Source organism: Talpa occidentalis, unplaced genomic scaffold (assembly GCF_014898055.3).
Source record: "Talpa occidentalis isolate TD23 unplaced genomic scaffold, MPIMG_talOcc4v2.1 talOcc4.12, whole genome shotgun sequence".
Lineage (NCBI taxonomy): Eukaryota > Metazoa > Chordata > Mammalia > Eulipotyphla > Talpidae > Talpa > Talpa occidentalis.
This window is the reverse complement of record NW_023601212.1, coordinates 53,471,962-53,483,970: the sequence shown is the minus strand read 5'-3', so window position 1 is coordinate 53,483,970 and position 12,009 is coordinate 53,471,962. Positions and strand designations below refer to the sequence as shown.

The following is a 12,009-nucleotide window of genomic DNA, read 5'->3' as shown; positions in this document are numbered from 1 at the left end:
CTTTTCTCGCAGATGAGAGGCAGGTGGGTGGACAGAAGACCTATGGATGGAAAAGAAAAATAACAATAAAAAGCAGAGGAAGGGGACATGCAGAAAGGAAAAAAGAAAAGATACAGTGAAGAGACATTGTAGGGTGCTGCCAATATGGTAAGGCCATCGGGCACAGGCCCCCTGACTTCAAACTGGCCTCTCTGGACCTATTTGTGGTCATCCACAAATGTTCAGTAACATAGACTTCTCAAAAGATGTCCTTTCCTCCTCTCTGAACTTTACTGTTACTCTTTATGGTCTTGATAGATTTGTTCTTGATGCCCAAAGGTCTGCTTTGAGTTAATATTCTAAGGTGATAAAAATAGCAGAAGTCAGCCAACCACCATGCTTCAAAATTTGAGAGAACCAGCTTCTTTGGGCCTTCAGATTCAAATTCAACTCTTAGATTTCCCATGCTAGGCACTTCCATCCTCTTCACTCTTATGAACCCATTGACAGAACGGTTCACTGAAAATGATTCTTTCATCAAAACCATTTATTAGGAAATTAAGCCTCACAGTGGTTAAATGACTTGCCCATGGCCGATGACTCAGAGCTAGGCCTGCTGAGTTCCAGTACAGTTCTTATTTACTATACTAGAAGTTTAACTTTCGTCACAACTTATTACTTTGTTTTTTTTTAAGATTTATTTATGTATACAAGAACTGGGGTGCAGGCCAGAGGTGTGGGGTGTGAGAGGATTCACCAGAAACAAAGTGGGGAGCAGAACAATCAGACTGTCTGAAATACACTGCTGAGGGGAGCAGCGGGTGAGCCAGGAGAGTTCTGCTGCACCATGTGGGTAGCTCCCTGGCCAGGGATTGAACTGCTGCAGTGGCTATGGATAACTTCATAGGTTGCATCTTAACCCCTTGCGCCACCAGGGAGGCCCACAACTTATTACTTTCATTGTGTATTTATTGTTACAAAGTTCTCAGTGAATAGTACATAGCCTGCAACAATCCTAAGCAGGGATTCCTCCATGTGTGCCCTTCAGAAGGAGTTTGTACATCAGTTATAGCTTAGTCTTTAACAGACATTGTGATTTTCAGTGAGTTTATAATAATGGGATCTTTGGTGGTGAACTTAATGTAGTATGTGTATTAATCTTTAATGATGCTGCCTGAAACTTACATAATGTTACTTATGAAAAATAAGTAATCACATTTTAATAAAGACCTTAAATTAACTGTAGGACAGGTTAAAATAAAAGCCTTGACTTAAGAACAACTTCTAAATAAAAGATAGCCACCAACTTAAGTGAAACTACTGAGGGATGAGGTCTTAATGGCAGCAGAAAATATTGAAGCTGAATATACTAAAGAGCGCCCTGCCCAGATGACACAAGAGCATTGGAGTGGTTTTGAAAGTTCACATTGAAGGTGCATGGCTTGTTTTCAGATTGCTGGGTTGAGAATTAATTCTTGGAGGCAGAGGGGTTGACCATATTATTCATAGATTGGATCTGTGTCAGCCAATACTCATAGAGGTAAAAGTATATAGATCTGAATATCTTGTTATGCATTCATTCAACCAATATTTGTCAAGTATCTTTTAAGCACTAGGTACTTTAAGCACAAAGGCACTGAGGGTATAGTAGTGAACAGGCACAAGAACATAACTTACATTCTGTGTATAAACAAAAAATAATCAAACACTGGGTTGTTGGAAAAGTCATGACACATTTTTGCTTGGAAAACATAGAAAAAATATATCATGACTTTTGTGACAACCCAGTAGTTCAACAAGGTAAACTTTTAAGATCAAATGCTATAAAAAAGAAGACATTTGTAGTAAATTGTGATAGACAGTGGGGTTTTAAGGATTGTCTCTGGGGTCAGTGACAGCCCCCTGAAGTTGGGAGATAGATGAGTTAGATGCATGTAGGGTCTTTTAGACTACAGAGTGATTTACACAGCCAATATAGGGAAATAACTTGTGTCCTAAGACAGATGAGTGGCTTAGGAAGGTGTGGTATAGGTACACAATGGAATACTACTCAGCTATAAAAAAGGATGAACTCATGCCATTTGTGACAACATGGATGGGACTGAAAAGGATTATGCTAGGTGAAATAAGTCAGAAGGATAAAGGCAAATGCCAGATGGTTTTGCTTACATGTGGAATACAGAGAAACCAAAGGGTCAGACAAAACTAAACCAATAACAAATTCTAGAAGTCTGACTGTACAATTGAGGCTACAGAGTGGGGAGGGGAAAGGTACAGAGTAGGGGCAGGGAAGAACACAGGACTATGGTGAACCATGGGTGCCTTGCTGGTGGGTGTGGTGCAATAACAAACATATGAAGTGGTATGATCATCTAGCTCTGAATCATATACAGTGTTGTAAACCAATGTTGCTTCAAAAAAAAAATACTAGAAAACAACAAGTGGGATATTAACAGTGGAATATCAAAGGAGAGTCTTAAGTAGGGAGTAACCCTACTTTGTAAAAATAAAATATTTACAAAATCATTCCCTATTCTCCTTCTCCAAGTGAAGTAAGAGGGTTGGGACAAGACTGGAAATACGAAGTCACTTGGGAAAGTTTTGTCTACTACTGTAGGTAGGAAGCCTCAGACTAGAGACCACAGTGGGTTTGATTTGGGAGAAGGCAGTGGTAGCACTGCCAGGAATTGCTTCTAGATTGCATTGAGGATGCAGTAGGAAAAAGGGAAAAATGGAAAATTATGCCTAGTTTGGGTGGTACTTACGTGGGCTAGACTAGAGGAGGCGCAGTCTGGGAGAGAAATCCAAAATCCTGCTTTGGCGTTGTTAAATTTGAGATTCCTGTTTGACTTGCCAGTGGCTGGTATCAAGTAAGCACTTGCCTGGAGGGAGTTGCAGCTTACTAGTTATTTGGGGCTAGAGATATAACCTTGGCCATCTGTAGCATGAAGATGGTGTTGACTCTATGGTCCCATGTGAGCTCACCTAGGAGGTGGATCCTAAGGAAGAGAACCTGAGCCTGGGACTTGGGGCCCTCCAGTGTTTAGAGGAGAAGCAATAGAAAGGGAGGAGAAGCCTGTCCTGGAAAAAATTAGCTAGAATAAAAACATTTCACATACCCTCCTGCACCTTCTGTTGACCCTGCATTTCCTGGACCCCACATAGTCAGAACTGAGGCACAGAGCAAAAGTTTTCCCCACTGAGCTGGACTTCTTCTGTTCCCTAGCCCTAGAACCCGAAACACCCTTTACTGCTGGTGCCTTTTATGTGGAGACAGTCCATCCACTCTGTAACAGTGGTTGAGCAGCCAAGCTCTGCTGCTGGATGTAACTGAGTAGTCTCCACAGTTCCTGTTATTACAGAGCTGAAAGCATAGTAAGTAGTACCAATGGGTAGGTGGACAGTTCCATGTGGAGTACAACTGCTTCTTGTATGAGCTGATTTGGGAAAGTCTAATAGCTATTCTCAGCCTTGATTTTCTTAAAAAATGGCAGAGTTTGAGGGGCTTTTGATACCCTTGAAGATGTGACTGAATGGAAGTGTGAGTGAAAACACCCATTGTAGCCCATCATTGGGGTGTTCAGAGGACAACCAACCAGCCTTTCTGTCCGGGGTTCAAATTCAGTGCCATTTTCTCCACCACGTTTTCACTTTCTTCCCTTTCCTTTGGGAGTCTCCTCATCAGCTTTTCTTTCGCCTAGCAGATTCTTCTCTCTTGCCTTCAGATTTCTGCTCCTCTCGCCACTGTCCACCATTCTCATTCTGTCAGCATCGGGCCTTCAGTTTGGATCCACTTGCTCATCCCAACTTAGAAGAAAGGGCTAGTGTTCCTAAGGAAGAATCTTTTGAGACTGAACAATGAAGACTTTACCTTCCTGAGAAGAATCTTTCATTTTTCAATTATCTGGGGAGGTCAAACAAAGGATTCTGGAAACTTGAAAGCTTTTTACAAAAAAAAAAAAAAATGCCCACACAGTGTTAAGAACATAATGGCTGCACTTGGTAATAAACCTTGAACACAGCCGCACCCACTCCTTGGTGCCTCCAATCCTTTCCGGGAGGGCACAATTGTGGCAGCTTCTCAGAGGAGTGCAAAAAGTGTCTCTTGCCAGAGAACAGCCGTTTGTTCTGCATCAGGATGCCTCTGTCATACTGTAATTAGTGCTGTGGGGGGTGGAAATGGAGAAAAAGAATGTGAAATGTTCTTCCCTGCAGCTCGTTCTTCCTACACCACGGGCTTTGAACCCATTGCAATATTATGACTGAAACATACACTATTATATGCAGAGCAAGAGAGAAAGCGGCGTGTGTGTCCCGGAGTTCGAGCCTTGATGGTGTCTATGTGCTCAGCGAGCTGGGGAATGAAATGGAGCAGGGAGACCAGAATGCACTCTGTAACTGTGTGTTTCCACAATTCACATTGGCTCTTGGGGGCTATGTTTTTCCGGATCAACACAATAGGGATGCAAGTGTGTCCCCTGTCCTCTTCTTGAAAGGCTGCAAGGACAAGCATTTGAGAACTCAGAACTTTTAACAGTACATACTGTTAACCGTCACCCCTGATGATGGAAATGATGTAGTGGCATGAAATTATACAATGTTATAGAATCTCTGGGAGATTAATTGTGTTTTGCTTTTAATTTTGCTTGCAGCAATAGCAACAATTTCTTGATTGTATCTTGCCACAAAACCAGTTAACATCTTTCTAGAACTTGCTGGCAGGGAGAGGTGGGTAGGATGGTGGAGACATAGACCAGGTGACTCTGTTGCATAAACAACAGGTGATCTTTGAAGCAGCTGGTGCATCTTATGTGGCTCGCAGAGAATTGGTCCTGTTAGAACCTAATGATCTTTAATATAAATGTGTGTCAAGGAACCCAGTGGACAAACACGCACACAAACTCCTAACCATTTCCCCCAAAACTGCTCCTCCCAGTGTCTTTTTCATCTCTGTTAATTTAACTCATTCCTTTTGTATGCTCAAGCTAGAAACCTTTGAGAGTCATCCTTGAGTCCTCTCTTATCCTCAGGGCCTCTCAGCTCTATCTTCACAGACTATCCAGAGCCCTGATATTTCTCAGCATCCCACCCCTACCTTCTGGCTAAGGCTGCAGTGGTCAGGCTATTGCCTGGAAGGTTTCCCTGCTTCTGCCCATAGTCCTTGCCGATCTGTTCTCAAAAGAGTGATAAGAGACCTTTTTTGAAAACTTGAATCTAGTCCTGTGACTCCTGTGTTATGAGCTCACCAGTGGTTTTGTTAGGGGGAAAAGGATGTCCCAAAGCTAATTCCATACAGGTTTTGTGGACTCCACCCCCACCCCAGGCCAAAGCCAAAGGCACTGGGAACTCTAAATCTCATCACCACCAAAGGGAAGGTAGCTGGGACCCGAGGGTGGGGTTAAGCAGCCAGGTGGATATAAAAGGCAGACATGTGGGCTTTGGGGATCCCCCCATTTTGGCTCTCCACCAGCTAGCAGCATCCGGCCAGCTCTGAGAGTGACTTTGGGTTTCCAGGTCGGTGGATCGGGTAGGACGCATTAAAGACTTTATTTTTTTATTTTTTCCCTGAGTTGTACATTTTTTTAATTTTTTTTTCTTGTAAATAAACCTTTTATTAACTTTGTGTGTGTGTCTGTAGTGGAGTATTCATAAGTCCCTTTTAAGCGCGCGGGTGAGGACCCACAGCCAGAAACCCTTTTAATATCGGGGCTGTTCTATAACAGCTTGGCGCCCAACGTGCTTTGCAAGTTTCACCCGTGGTTGACCAGCCCAAAGTAATTTTTCTTGTGTTGGTCACCATAAAGCAAAGCTAATTCCATACAGGCTTTGTGGACTCCACCCCTACCCCAGGCCAAAGCCAAAGGCACTGGGAACTCCAAATCCCATCACCACCAAAGGGAAGGTGGCTGGGACCTGAGGGTGGGGTTAAGCAGCCAGGTGGATATAAAAGGCAGACATGTGGGCTTTGGGGATCCCCCCATTTTGGCTCTCCGCCAGCTCGCAGCGTCCGGCCAGCTCTGAGAGTGACTTTGGGTTTCCAGGTCAGCAGATCGGGTAGGACGCATTAAAGACTTTATTTCCCTATTTTCTCCCTGAGTTGTACATTTTCCTTATTTCCTTTTCCCTTGTAAATAAACCTTTTATTAACCTTTTGCATGTGTCTGTAGTGGAGAATTAATAAGTCCCTTTTAAGCGCGTGGGTGAGGACCCACAGCCAGGCAACCCGTTCAATATCGGGGCTGCTCTATAACAGTTTCCAGATTTCCCAGTGAAGGTCACATCATTGTAATGTTTCATGACCCTCCATGCTCTATTTCCACCTCTGTGGGGCCTGGCACCCACTCTCACCTCATCTCACTCATCTTCTGTTTAATCCATTCACCCTTACCACGCTGGCCCCTTTCCATTTCCTCAGGATGTCCTTTCTATCCTGCAACCTCTGAAATGTTCCTGCTGTCCACAACTTTGCATTGCTGTCACCTCTCTTGGAATGCCATCCCTCATGTGTCTGCCAGTCTTACTCCTCACATGTTCTGTTAATTCTCAAGTCTTTTCAATGAGGTCTTCTTGGCCACTAACCCAAGGTCCTAGCCTCCCTCCCTGTACTTACAGATATTTTCCTGTATTTTATTTTTCCATTAGCATTTTTGTCAGTGTGTAATGTAAGCTCCTTGGGGCACAAAGATTTGCTCTTGCTTTCTGTTGTACCCCATATTCTAAAACAATGCCTACCACATGGTAGGCACTCCATAAATTATATTTTGGAGGCAGAATGAAAATGAGTGATGGATGGATTGATGGACAGACAGACAGACAGATACATAGATCACCTAATATCAGAATATCTGTAAGATGTTATATTCTCAGGAGTGTCAGTTCTAATAGCCACATGGAACATGTATTTGGTGCTAGATACTATGTGCTTGATAAAATACTTGATTGCTTTCACCTATTAATTAATCCTTATGACAATGTGAGACAGGTATGGTATTTGCCTATTTTACAAACGAGGAAACTGAGACTGTGGTTAAGACCTTGAACCAGCTCATACTGGAATGGAGCCAGGATTTAAACCCAGTCTGGGGCCTCCCTGGTAGTGCAAGGGGTTAAGATGCAACCTATGAAGCTGTCCGCAGCCTCTGCAGCATGAGTTTGATCCCCAGCCTGCCAGGGAGGAACCCACATGGTGCAGCAGACCTCTCCTGACTCGACCGCTGCTCCTCTCAGCAGTGTACTTTGGTCAATCTGCCTGTTCTGTTCCCCACTGTGTCTCTAGTGAATCCTCTCACCCCCGCCTTACACCTCTGGCCTGTACCCCAGCTTTTATATGCATAAATAAATAAATCTTTAAAAAAAAAAAAAAACCCAGTCTGGTCCAGTTTCAGAGCTTTTAACCCCTATGCTTTAGTAGTCTGGATAATATATTCAAGGCTAACATATTCGAACAGGAATATGTTCCAACTCCTTTGTTATCCCCTTTATGTGAATTGCCAGGCCTTCCCCTGCATCTACTCAAACAAATAGATGAGATTTCAATGTCAAAAAGAGAGAGAGAAAAAAAAAATAAAAGACACATTCATTCCCCAAGATCCTGAAAGAATCTTCTCCTTGGAGTTGTCATAACTGAGGTGGCAGAAGATATGGAATGACACCGGCTTTGTACTTCGGAGAAAGAGATGCTTCTGGTCGGCCTCCCTCTCTGCAGTTCCCGGCAGGCCAGCAGCCTGACCTCTCTGTGCTTGAGTTTCCCCATGGTGCAATGCCAGACTCGGACAGGTGGCCACTTTGAGGTGCTCACTACCCAGTGCCGTAGGGTGTGAGACCATGACACTCTGGGTAAGACCGTTTATTTGCCTTAGCTTCTTTAGGGAAAGACTTTTGCTCATGGGAGGAGCCCTCCCCAAGCCCTGACCTTTAAAGAGGTCAGGGCTACACAGTACAGTGCGGTGCCATCTATGGCCCCGCTCCCCTCCCGGATGCCCAGCTAGTCTGTTATTACAGTCAACACTGAATGGCATTTAGAGGACTAGGTGCAGTTTTGGCCTTTATTTATTGACAACCTGAGTCTCCTTAAATCCTTTCTGGAACAAGTCAAGGGGTAAGATGTAAATAACTGTAACAAGACTAAACTGTGTGACCTTCAGTAAGTGTTTATCTTCTTTGGGATGTGTTTGCTCCTCTGAAAAATGGGAGAAAAGTTTCCCCAGGTGACCGAGAACACGGAAAAGCTGTTTTCCTGCTCTCCTTCCATCCCCCAGTGCATTTTTCTAAGGCACTTGGAAAATTAAATCACTGCCAATACACATCTGCCTATCTGACTCCCCCGATTTCTCTCAGTTTCAGAACATTGCAGGTCACAGAGGTTTTTCTTGATGACTAACTCAAATTGTTCCTTTCCAAAGCAAATATCTTATAGGGCCCTGGTGAGATTTCTTTGCGGACATTGAAACACTATGGGCTCTGAAGATTAATGGTAATATGATCAGGTGGCCACTTGTGTGCTTGGCAGAGTCTGTCTACATATGCTTCTGTATGCCAGTGTGAGCATGTGTATCCCTGCCAATGTGTGTGTGGTGAAGTGTACAAGTGTGTACAGGAGTGTGGGCAAACAGATCTTTGAGTCACCCAGGGCCAGCCCATCCTGGCAGGCTTTGTCTTCCTTTGGTTGTCATGACAGCGGCAAGGGCCTCCGCATCAGTAAACAAACCTCCCTGTGTGCTGCGGGGAGGGGGCTACAGGCTGAGACAGGAGCGAGACAGTCCCCCAGCAGCATGCTTCTCATCACAGCGAATCTACGAGAACATCTTCCTCACTAGATACATAGAAACAACTGTCCAGGTGCCCTGAGACTCTGAGGTGACATAATGTGGGCAGGAATTTCAGATGACCTCACTTCTAGTCCCCAAAAGCTAGAGCCTCAAGGTAAATTCTAGAACTGTGAATGACCAAAGTCCTTCCCTTCACTCTGTGGACTAAAACTTCAACATACAGATCAGCTACTTTGTGAGTGTTCTGTGGCTATGGATTTGTGTTTCCAGAAGTTCACAGAATATAAATCAATTTCGCTATTAACATAGATATGAGTTGAAAAAGAACTCTATCTTCTCCCCTCTCCCCCTAATCACCCATGTTTTTTTGAGTGTTATACTTCATCTGAGATTATCTACATAATTCTACTTTGTCCAATTGTGAATAATACAGGGTTGACTGTGTGTGAATACTTGGTTTTTACAAATTATACCTCTTGGGTAAACTGCTAGAAACAAAAGCAGTAAAATGCAAATTCACTAGGATGGAAGAAGAAAATTGTACTTAGCCATGCAGTATAAAGATCAGCCTCTTTCTCCTTTCCCATAGCTAAAATTTAGAAACCTAAAACTTCAACATGGTTTCAAACTGTGTGGGCCCACTTACACAGATTTCTTGGATAGAGACAGTGTACACTTATGGTATCAATAAATATAATACAGTACTATAAGTGTGTTTTCTCTTCAAGATTTTCTTCATAACATTTCTTTTTCTTAGCTTACTTTAGTATAAGAATACAGTATATAATGCATATACTGTGCAAAAGATATGTGAATTGGCTGTTTTTGATAACTCTTCTTTCTGTACAATAGAGATTAGTAGTTAAGTTTGGGGGAATCAAAAGTTATCTGTGGATTTATGACTGTGCAGGGAGTTGTCACCCCTAAGTCTGAAGCTGTTTATGGGTCAACTATGTACGTATGAATAACTGGATAGAGGCTCATTCATACTCGTTTCCAACTCACCTTACTCCTGTCTGTGTGAGAGCTGTGTCAGGAAGGCAAATGTGGATTATCCTCCCAGACTAAAAAAAAAAAAAAAGTACCCAGCCAATTTTTTGGTAACAGAACGAGAAGTATCTATAACGAAACATGACTTAGATTTTTTTAAAATATTTTATTTTATATAATTCTTACATCATTTTTCATTTTTGCACAATGTATGCATTTTCATTTTGGTTATATTCCCCATACAATTCGCACCCTCCCTTATTTTGGCCCTAATCCCTCCTCTCCTCCCCCCACCCCGTGCGTCTCATATATGCAATGGAATATTACTCAGCAATCAAAAAAGATAAACTCATGCAATTTGCTGCAACATGGATTAAGCTGGAAGGGATCATGCTCAGCAAAATAAGCCAAAAAGCAAAAGAAAAATACCGGATGGTCTCACTCATAGCAGCAATTTAGAAAACCTAAATAAGGGACCAGGAATAAGACTAATTATAATAAAGAAAAAATCAAAATCAACATGACTTAGATTTTTATCTTTACTCTGCCTCTTACAAGAACCCAGTCAGGAACCTTCCTTACTAAACCGGATTTAGTCCTCTCTCTGGTTATGAGCAGAGTGAGTCCTTTTGAATCCTTTTGTGTCCTTTTGAATCACTCCTGACCAGAGAGGAACCAGAGACAGAGCGACGGAGGTTACCTACCTCTGAGATAATAGTGTTCCTGGTGGTATTTCTGCTACATCATATGGAGTTTATTTTTGTCCCTCTTGCTTGGAATTCTGAAATCTGGATGCAGCCCATCTTGAGTTTGCTTCCTCGGTGGGTGTCGAAACACTGGGTGAAGCAAATGGCAAGGAACTCACTTCCCATCCTCTCATCTTAAGCCACAGGCCAATGCTGAGAGGGTGTGGTGACATAAGTCCTCATTCACTGAGGCCGAATTTTCTCCTTTTAAACGCTGTTACTTGATCCAAGAGAACTAGATAAATTGAGATATTCATCGGGCCGCTCTCTGAGGCACCTTCCAGTGGGAAGCTTGGCAGATGTCGTCTGGATGACTACAGAAAGCATAGTTTGCTTTATCTTTGCAAAAGCATCAACCTCTGAGGGACCCCCAGGGTCTTTAGTAAAGGGGAGATATCAGGGCTAAGGGAAGAGGAGTGGTGGGAGTAGCCTCCTTCCCTTGCCTGGGTCTGGCAAAGCATGTACTCCTATATTCACAAAATAGCAGGACATTTTGAATGTGAGGTTAGGATAGTCACCAGTTTTTGGCAGGTCCTGGTGCTGAATCCCATTTGTCGCTGTTCTCTCTGGAATGTAATATGCATATAATTAAGTGGTGGCTCTGATATGAACATAGTCAAGCAGCATGTCACTAGCTTGTCTATTGCCATGATTTTTATTTTCTAGGTCTTTAATAGCCCAACATAGAGCAATGGACTTTATGTTGCTGTCCAATTAAAAACAGTTCCTTTAGGACCTCCCTGATGGTGCAGGTGGTTGAGCATCTCACTGTGAAGCTGTCCGCAGACTCTGCAGTATGGGTTCAACTCCGGCTGGCCGGGAAGAAACCCATATGGCACGGCAGCCCTCTCCTGTCTCGCCCACTGCTCCCCTCAGCAGTGTATTTCAGTCAGTCTGCATGTTCTGTTCTCCACTCTGTCTCTAGTGAATCCTTTCACCCTCCCACACATCTGGCCTGTACCCCAGTTATATATTTATAAATAAATAAATCTTTAAAAAAATTACAAAAAAAATAAGTTTCTTTAAAGGAAACAAAAAACTATGTTTTTATGTCTTTATTTTCTTCAGCCTTGGGCTGAAATTAAGTCCCTTTTTTAGTTTTGAAATGCTGATTCTAGAGAGCACAGAAGACAGCTGAGACTATGGAAATAGCATTAACCTGGAATTGGAAGACATTAGTTTGAGTTCTGGCTCAGTTTCCTGCTAATTGGGTGATCTTGGGCTAGAACGTTTTTGAATTTCCCAGGGCTTTTGCAAATAAAGCAAAATCATATACTTGAAAGTTATTTCTAAATTGAAAGTTTCCCAAAAGTGCTATAGGACTCTTAGATTTTGATATTTGATTTCCATAATCTATGGAATCTATTATCATGCCAGGTCTTAGACTAAATTTCTCGGGTCCTTGTTGGAATATGATGCAATATAGGTTCTTTTTTTTTTTTAAAGATTTATTTATTTATACAAGCACTGGGGATCGAGCTGGTGCTGCAGAGGCTGCGGGCAGCTTTGCAGCCCAGCGCTCAACC

General features: G+C 42.8%; 1 protein-coding gene across 6 annotated transcripts in view; it reads left to right on the top strand.

Annotated features, from left to right (window-relative positions):
- CACNA1E (calcium voltage-gated channel subunit alpha1 E) overlaps positions 1–12,009 on the top strand; it is a 464,826-nt gene that overhangs the window by 361,965 nt on the left and 90,852 nt on the right. Inside the window, exon 1 of one of the 6 annotated variants that reach the window (XM_054693428.1) lies at positions 8,688–8,901. The exons of the other annotated variants lie outside the window; for them this stretch is intronic. The gene's annotated coding sequence lies outside the window, so the exon portion shown is untranslated. Of the gene's footprint in view, positions 1–8,687; positions 8,902–12,009 lie in introns of those variants that run through there. 6 annotated transcript variants of the gene reach the window in all.